General features: G+C 40.5%; 1 long non-coding RNA gene across 1 annotated transcript; it reads right to left on the bottom strand.

The window, feature by feature from the left end:
- LOC143504270 (uncharacterized) lies at positions 1–785 on the bottom strand. Its single transcript, XR_013127510.1, has 3 exons — positions 697–785; positions 431–604; positions 1–321 (listed from the first exon to the last, which is right to left on the bottom strand). It is a non-coding gene; the product is annotated as an uncharacterized LOC143504270 (long non-coding RNA).
- Between the last annotated feature and the right edge of the window lie 7,866 nt (positions 786–8,651).

The raw sequence follows: 8,651 nt of genomic DNA, 5'->3' as shown, positions 1-8,651 counted from the left end.
TCGTTATGGTTCATGAGTGAACTCGTGTAAATGCTTTATTAGACACATTGGTTCATGAAAGGGCCTCTCTGAAATTAAAAACGGTTTCGCTCATTAACAAATTAACGGAGCTTAACATTGCGAGCGAAGCCGAAATCACTTGGCTCTGCGTACCGTGGATACGAGCGACTTTCAGACGTTCAGCGATTACAACCGCGTCTTTGGCCCTTCGAATGAGATCAGCCGTCATGAGATCCTCCTCCTCCTCCTCCACATATTGATTCGGCTCATGCTCCTGAAGTTGACCCGCCCCGTCTTCCTGATTTGAAGTCGCGCTGGCGGCTAAAGTACAGATGAGAAAACAATCTTACTATCGATTTGTGAAATCATTTAATTTCATGTCTGGTAAAACATTTAAAAAATAAAATAAAAAATAAATAAAAAAACTTACGTGACGGAGGAGGTCCTCCGGGTTGTGAAGCATGTTCCCCACTGTCGAAACGCAACGAACTCGCTTCAGACAACGTTTCCCAGGCATTCGGAACCTGTTGAGTAATTATTGGAGGGGATTCTAATGCTGGAGTAGGCTCCCAGTCATTCATCGCTTGATTAATGATGTCATCATCTTTGAAAACACAAGATTGAATAATTTAGTCCAATGAGAATAATAATGATTCAAAATAATAATAATAATACTAATAAAAAATTAATAAATACCCGGAGAACCACGAAAAGGGTGTACAATCGCTATATGTTCGACGTCAAGATCCGTATATAATGAAATCTCTTGGTATTCAAATTCATCATCTAGATATTATGAACAATAGACATATTAATTTGGTAGAAAATGATCTGAAAAAAATCTTTATTATAAGTTATATAGGATAACTAATGGAAGTTTTCTGTGAAAACTAAGATTCATTCAGAAATCATTATATTACATGCCCGCTAGATGGCGGTGTAGGATAACTAATGGAAGTTTTCTGTGAAAACTGAGATTCATTACATTACATGTCCGTTAGATGGCAGTGTAGGATAACTAATGGAAGTTTTCTGTGAAAAACCAAGGTTCATTCAGTATGGTCTTATAATGCAGGGAAGACAGTTTTAAATGTAACGTTCAAACAATATGCAATTATGACGACTTATGATGTTATCTTACTATACATATTATTGTGTTAACTTAATATACATATTATAATGTTAACTTATTATTCAACAGTTGTGAAATATAGTATAAATGTTTAATATTACATTAAAGGTTTAGCAACGTTTTATTACTTTCATAATAATACTGTAGTAATTTAATACATTCATAATAACTCTAAAGTCTTACCTCGTGTTTGAGAAGTGTTCATCTTGTGAAGACTCGCTCAGATGGGGTACTGGTCAGACTGAAACACCTAACTTCCTAGCCTCTTTTGTACATTTTCTCGGGGGGTGTGGGGGGAGATGTATTTTGTTATAATACAGTGTGTGTGTGTGTGTGTGTGTATGCAGGTGTATGGGATACCGATGATATGGTCTGTAATCACTGAATGGAGTTCATTCAGTGGAGAAAGTTGCCAAGGCCGTACAGAGATTGTGAGCCTGAGACGCCGAGGACCCTCAGGAAATGAGTTTTAAAGATTCGACACATTTTAGAGTAGTGATAGAGGTTTAATTCAGCGTGTGTGTCTGAGACGTTGAGGCCTCCCTCTCTCTCAGGAAAAGGGAGCATACGGACAATCGCATACCGCAGTCGAATGCATGTTGACTCCTCAAGGAAACGTTCCCCCTCTCTCTCCTTAAATGCTCGCGCGCTAGACACGCACCCCGGATTGGTCTGTTGAGAATGCCTCCTCATTGGTTCATCAGAGTTTTGTTTGAAGTTACTCAAAGTAAGCATATTTGTGTGCGCATGCGCGGCTCTGCGCTACTAGGGATGTGTGTGTGTGTGACTAAGGGCGCGTGTGTGTATGTGTGCGTGTGTGCAGATAACGGTTTCCCTACAGCGCTAGTCAAGGTCATGTGCGAGCGCATCAGTGTGTGTGTGTGTGCCTGAGACCCTCTGTCTTTAGCGTTGTTCTGTGTGGACTAGGGGTTTGTGTGTGTGTGTGTGTGTGTGTGTGCGTGTGTGCGCGTGTGTGTGTGTGCGTGTTTGTGTGTGTGTGTCGCAGGTGGCTAGGGTTACACAGCTCCGGAGAGTCGACATCAAAGAAGATCAAAATAATGTTTTAATTAAGCTTATCAAAACTTATCGAAACAAAATATCAAAGCATTGCTTTACACTTTGATCGTCTTGACCTTGATTGATGTGATGACGTCACACGGTGGGGTGATGTAGGGGGTGGGGGGTGGTGGGGGGGGGGGGGGGGGGGGGCGTGGTGGGGGGGGGGGGTTGGGGGTGGGGGGGGGGCGGGTTCAACTAGAGGTCAACCTGTCACTTTGACATGAGGGGCCCTATACTAATATAATTCTCTCTCTCTCACTGCATTCCTGCAGTCTACTTGCTGCTGCTGGCTCCTGTAACTTGGCATCTTTTTGCCTTCACAAGTGCATCGATATTAGGTGTCAAATCCTGAGTGGCAGCACATTTAACAATGTCATTCAAGTGTTTATTTGTTAACCTTGAGCGCTGCTTTGTTTTATTATTGTTCATTACAGAGAACACCTGTTCACAAAGATAAGTAGTCCCAAACATGGATAGAACTTATGCAGCCATGGCTGTTAATTTGGGGTAACCTGGCACGAGATATTGATAAAACGTATTCATTTCCACGGACCCAAATTTATCCTTCATAGCAGAATCGCTTCATAGCAGAATTGCATCCTTTGACTGAAGCTTTAACTCGTGTCAGTGCTGCATGCTGTCATTTACTGCCCTCTAGTGACCAGAGAGAGCATTTGATTTGTATTCATTTTTTTTTTATCACAACTTTTGATAGAAATGAGCTAGAGACTTGCTTCATTTTTTGACATACTCAGAAATTTATGCCGGGCCGTATTAAATAATCCAACGGGCCGGGTCCGGCCCGCGGGGCCCTATCTTTCACATGCCTGCTGTACATCTTACTCTCATCTTTCTCAGACCATGCCATTCTTCACATCAACTCTGCTCCTGTCTTGCAGCTTCAATCCTCTGCCCCATGCTCAATCACACTTCCAGGGACTTAACATGCACTTCTTCCTCTTCTCACAAAACATACGCACATTCTCATCGTCCCAGCCTATAGTTTAGTAGACATTGCCTCTTGGATGGCAGCTCACCACCTAAAGCTTAACCCAAGCAAGACAGAGATGCTGTACATCCCTGCAAGAGCCAGTCCTCATCGTGATCTTTCTATCTCATTCGAGAACACCGTGATCACTCCATCCATGGAAGCGCGTAGCCTTGGTGTAGTTGTCGACAATCAGCTCTCCTTCACGGCCCACGTTGCTAACACAACACGATCATGCAGATTCGCCCTTCACAACATTCGGAGGATTCGGCCATTTCTCTCTAGGGAGGCCACTCAGGTCGTTTTCCAGTCCCTTGTTATCTCAAGACTGGACTACTGCAACTCCCTACTGGCTGGTCTTCCTATGCATGCCATCAAACCCCTGCAACTGATCCAGAACGCTGCAGCTCGGTTGGTCTTCAACCTTCCCAAGTTCAGCCATGTCACTCCCTTGCTGTCCTCCCTCCACTGGCTTCCGGTAGCTGCCCGCATCAAATATAAAACCCTGGTGCTGGCCTACAAAGCAAAGAATGGTCCAGCTCCTCCTTACTTGATGGCCATGGTAAAACCCAGATGCATACCTAGAGCCCTCCGCGCCTCAAGTATGTCTCGTCTTGACCCTCCATCATCCAGGACACATGGGAGACAAGCATCCAGACTTTTCTCTGTCCTGGCTCCAAGGTGGTGGAATGAACTTCCCTTGTGTGTCCGAACATCGGAGTCACTTGCTGTCTTCAGACGCCGACTGAAGACCCACCTCTTTCAAGTGCACTTTGCATAATTATGCTTTGTCTATTGTACTTTATCGTCTCTTTCCTCAGGTATTGTGCATAATTGGGTTATAGGAATTGTTTACTGTCTTTTTCCTCAGGGGATGTGTATATTCAGGTATAATTGTTAGGTATCATTTGACTTTCGTCTAGTGGTTTTTCCAGCTTAGAGTACCTTGTGTTCAGGACTATCTATTCTACCTTGGAGATTCCAAGCAACTACATAGCACTTTTGTAAGTCGCTCTGGATAAGAGCGTCTGCTAAATGCCATAAATGTAAATGTAAATGTAGTTTTCGATAGCAAGGGGTGCTTGACTGGGGGCACCTGGGATGTTCACAATTTCTCTCACTGCTGCTGGCTTATCATGGAATCAAACCACACTCCCTGCCTCTACAGGCCCAAAAGCACATTCAACTAATGGGACTGCAGTTCACATGCCCATTGTTGTAACCAGAGGGGCAATTACAGGACTAAAACTTCTTATAGACCTCTGACACTCTTAGCATGGCAACATTGGGCATTTCTCCATCCAACGCTTTATAATGTGAACTTCTGAAAAATATTAAAAGCAAAAACGTGTATAACCATTAAATCAAATTACTGACACAATATAATCTAAACTTCATTACACATCACATGGATCAAAGGTAATATTTTTTTATTTCTTTATTTGCCTTTATTTAACCAGGTTAGTCCCTTGAGATACAAGATCTCTTTTACAAGAGAGACCTGGCCAAGAGAGACCGAGCAGCAGCACAAATTACAACATTCAAGATACATTCAAAATCTCACATAAAATTTATTAAAACACGCACACACAGATGATCTGGACCTGACTGATTTTATCAGAGTCTTAAATCTGTTCAAAGAAACAAGGTCCTTGATTTTTATATCAGCCTGTAACCGGTTCCATGTGTATGGAGCAGCAAAACTAAAAGCAGTCTTTCCTAGCTCTGTTCGAGCTCTAGGAACAGCAAGTTGCAAAAACTCACTCGAACGAAGACTGAGCAGACTTTGCCTTCTATTCAGAAGACAACATAAATAATTAGGCAAATTCCCAATTAGTGCTTTGTAAATAAAAACATACCAATGTGCAAAACGTCGTGCTTGCAACGAAGTCCAATTCACTTTTGTATATAACAAACAATGATGAGTAAGAGGTCGACAGTTTGTTATAAATCGCAAAGCACTATGATACACACTGTCCAGTATGCTCAAACAGTGCACAGGAGCATTCATATACAAAATATCTCCATAATCTAATACAGGCATGAACGTTGCTTCAACTAACTTCTTTTTTACAATAAAAGAAAAACAAGATTTATTTCTATAATAAAAACCTAACAAAAGTCTAAGCTTTTTAATTAGATGTTGAATATAAGCTTTAAAAGATAACTTATATATATATATATATATATATATATATATATATATATATATATATATATATATATATATATATATAACCTCACACAGTCAGCAGTTGAATTCCTTGGTTTTCGAACCTCCATTTCTCCAACGGGTCCCGGCTTCACACCCTAAAAGTAGGGACACATTTAGCACTGTTTTAATGGTGGCTACATATGGATGAACATACATGTGACATACAAACTGACATGCTAGGTAACTCGCTGCTCGGTGTCTGTGCAGCTTTGGACTGGGGGTACAGCAGGAATATCTAGCTGAGAATAGTGTGCAGTCTGATAAAGAAGGGCAACCAAATGATTGCACAGGGCACATCCTGCCACACAGGAGCAATGGGTGCTCACCAAAATGACAGGGCTCGAGTGTTTTAACACCATCTAAGGAGAAAAAATATATTAAAATATCTGTTAACATTTTATTGAACAGCAGTAATTGAGCAAAAATAAATAAGTCAGGTAAAGTTTCCCAAATTAGTTGACTGTACACATCCACTTTAATTCACTGAAGGTAGAGAGATAAAATATGTAGGCACATGCAAAAGCTTGGGCACCAAATACCATGTTTTATTGATGCTATAGATTTAGTCAATGTGATTAGTGAAGGGTGTGATTGGAGATGACCACACCTTCAATATTTAATCAGCTTTGCTTATATTATGGCAGTAATCTGATGTAGTGGTTATACACTTCTATACACTTATACATTAAAGGAGTGGTTCCCAAACGTTTTCTGCCGTGCCCCCCATTAATAGATGAGAATAATTTTGCGCCCCCCACTGCGCCCAATATTTTGTTGAGTGAGAACAGGATATTTTGTTTTGCCAGAACAGGAACAACTGTATGTGAAGTCCCTGGAAGTCTTATTCAGCAAAGACCACAGGATTAAGGCTGCTTTTGCTTCTTTAGTTCAGACTGCCATATTTAAATATCTTGCGAAAAAACAGTAATTGTTATGACTGATTAGTGCATGTTTGTACATACATACATACATACATATATACACAAACACTTGTGTGTGTGTGTAACCATTGATCCTACTCTCAAGTCATGTGGCTTTTCACTTTTCCTCATAGACCTATGACAAACTGCCCTCACGCGGACCTCTCCTGTCACCTTGTTTTTCATTGACACTGTGCAGGGGGGAAGATGAATAAAAATAAAAATTTAATGATATGCTACTTACACAGCAGCTTGATAGTTAGCTAGCTAAAACAAACATCTCAATAGTAAGTAATAGCTTGTGGTCTGTCAAGGTAAATTTATTGATACAATCACTAACGTTAACATGGATACGAGGAAGCGTTTGCTAACCATACTTTATTAGATGCAGCACAATATAACTAAAAAAAGATGCCTTAATTGTCAAATTTGATCAAGCCAGTCCAAAGATATTCAGTTAGCTCGTTAGTTTCCTGTTTACTTCCTAGGATCGTCAGCGGGCGTCATATGCCGACTTGAAGCTGATTGGTTTATGCAAAATAGTAATGCATTGTAGTAGCGAAATCTTATTTTTGCACAGGGAAAAATGGAATAATGTTTGAACAGTTAATGTAGAACTAGAATATATGTAATATAGGACTATTCTGTTTCCTAAAATATATTTAGGTTAATATACTTTTTGGCATACCGTCCTCGAAACATATATGAATTTGCAGCGCTTTATATACTGCACATACGGTCTAAACCCGGTTGCCAGATTCGCCGTTTTCACTCCAAATTGGGCTTGTTTGAAACTCCTTCAAAGTTTTTCGTTTTTGGGCTACTTTTCACTTGGCCCACCGCGGGACTTACAAGTCAACAATAACAATCCATGGCGATATAATACTTAAATAGTCTCAATTTTAACACTCTAACACTTTGGGCTACTTTTGGCTTCTGACGGGCGCATTTTACACTGACTTTGGCCGGAATATTTATGTACCACCTGCCAACCCTGGCCACACTTCGCTCGTGTTGACTGCAAGTGCACCAACTTATCAGTCCACAGAGACAAGCTGGAGCCTTACAAGTGATTGGAAGCTCTTCTAACCAATACTTTACTTCCTTCTGAAGCTAACCAGCCCTCATTTGCCACGATTGCTCAATTATATTTTTTTATTGAGCCCTCGGAAAGTCGCGCTTCATTTCCAATGTGGGTCCGCTAGCATAGCAACATAAGCTAACCTTTGCTAACCTAAGCCAAGCTCCCCAGAACACACTATTCGGCGAAACTGAAGCAGTCGTGGATTATTTTGTTCGTTTTTATTCTGATTGTGGATACTTTTGAACATAAACCGATAACTTTTTATGGAATATATGAGCAATTTTCGGCATTTTCGCCAACCCGGAAGTGAGACCGTACACCCGCTACGACGCGACTCGGTGTACTCGTGAGTAAAAATTGATAATTTTTCATAAGCGATATTGTACAAAATATATATTCTAATACTGTCTATAATCTAATGTTTAGTATTGGAGCTTTTGAGTGCTGGAGTACTCTGTATCGTGTCGGATGCTACCGGAGTTGGCTACGGTAGCTTGCATAGCCTGTCGGACTATATTGGACATAAATGTCATATCATATAACGTTCATAATTGGACATGGAATTTATTCATTGGAATTTTCTGGTCTTTCTGTAATATGTGCAACGTTGTTGTTTGAAATAGCTCATCGGTTTCGTGTATGGAATTTGTTAGCATGTTGGCTTGGTTGGCCAAGGGTGTGTACTGGCTGTGGCATACATTGGAATGTTGAACTTGACATTCCTTGGAACAAAGTGGAATAACTTTGCAATGCTTGCATGGATTTGCTCCATTTTTTCTGTGTTATTAGAAAAGACCATAGCGAAATATATTTCAAATTTATAGACTGAACGGAATGGAGCTATGTGAATATACATGCTTGTGATGCTCAAGGTCAAGTGCATTTCTGACATTCCTGGCATATTAGCATCTGTAATAGAGGTTCTAAAATAAAACAAACCAAGGAATATGGTATTGAAGTGAATCAATATGTTCCCCCAACTGTCTACTTCAGTTTGAGCCATGAATTATCATTTCCCTATATGTACAACTTGAGATATCTAGTTTTATAGTGGACTATGTCGGGAATCTGAGGAATTTTAAAAATGGCCGCCTGGAATGTGTGCACAATAGAGTTAAAATGATCTAAAAAGGTGAGCTTCTGAACAAAAATACTGGATATGACTGATTAGTTTTTGATCAGTGTATCTTAATAATCCATCTACTGTCTTTGCAGGTTTGCAACCTACAACCACCTGATGGCCTTCTGGGAAC

Source organism: Brachyhypopomus gauderio, unplaced genomic scaffold (assembly GCF_052324685.1).
Source record: "Brachyhypopomus gauderio isolate BG-103 unplaced genomic scaffold, BGAUD_0.2 sc248, whole genome shotgun sequence".
NCBI classification, from domain to species: Eukaryota; Metazoa; Chordata; class Actinopteri; order Gymnotiformes; family Hypopomidae; genus Brachyhypopomus; species Brachyhypopomus gauderio.
Note: the sequence above shows the minus strand (reverse complement) of the source record. Positions and strands in the feature narration are given on the sequence as shown.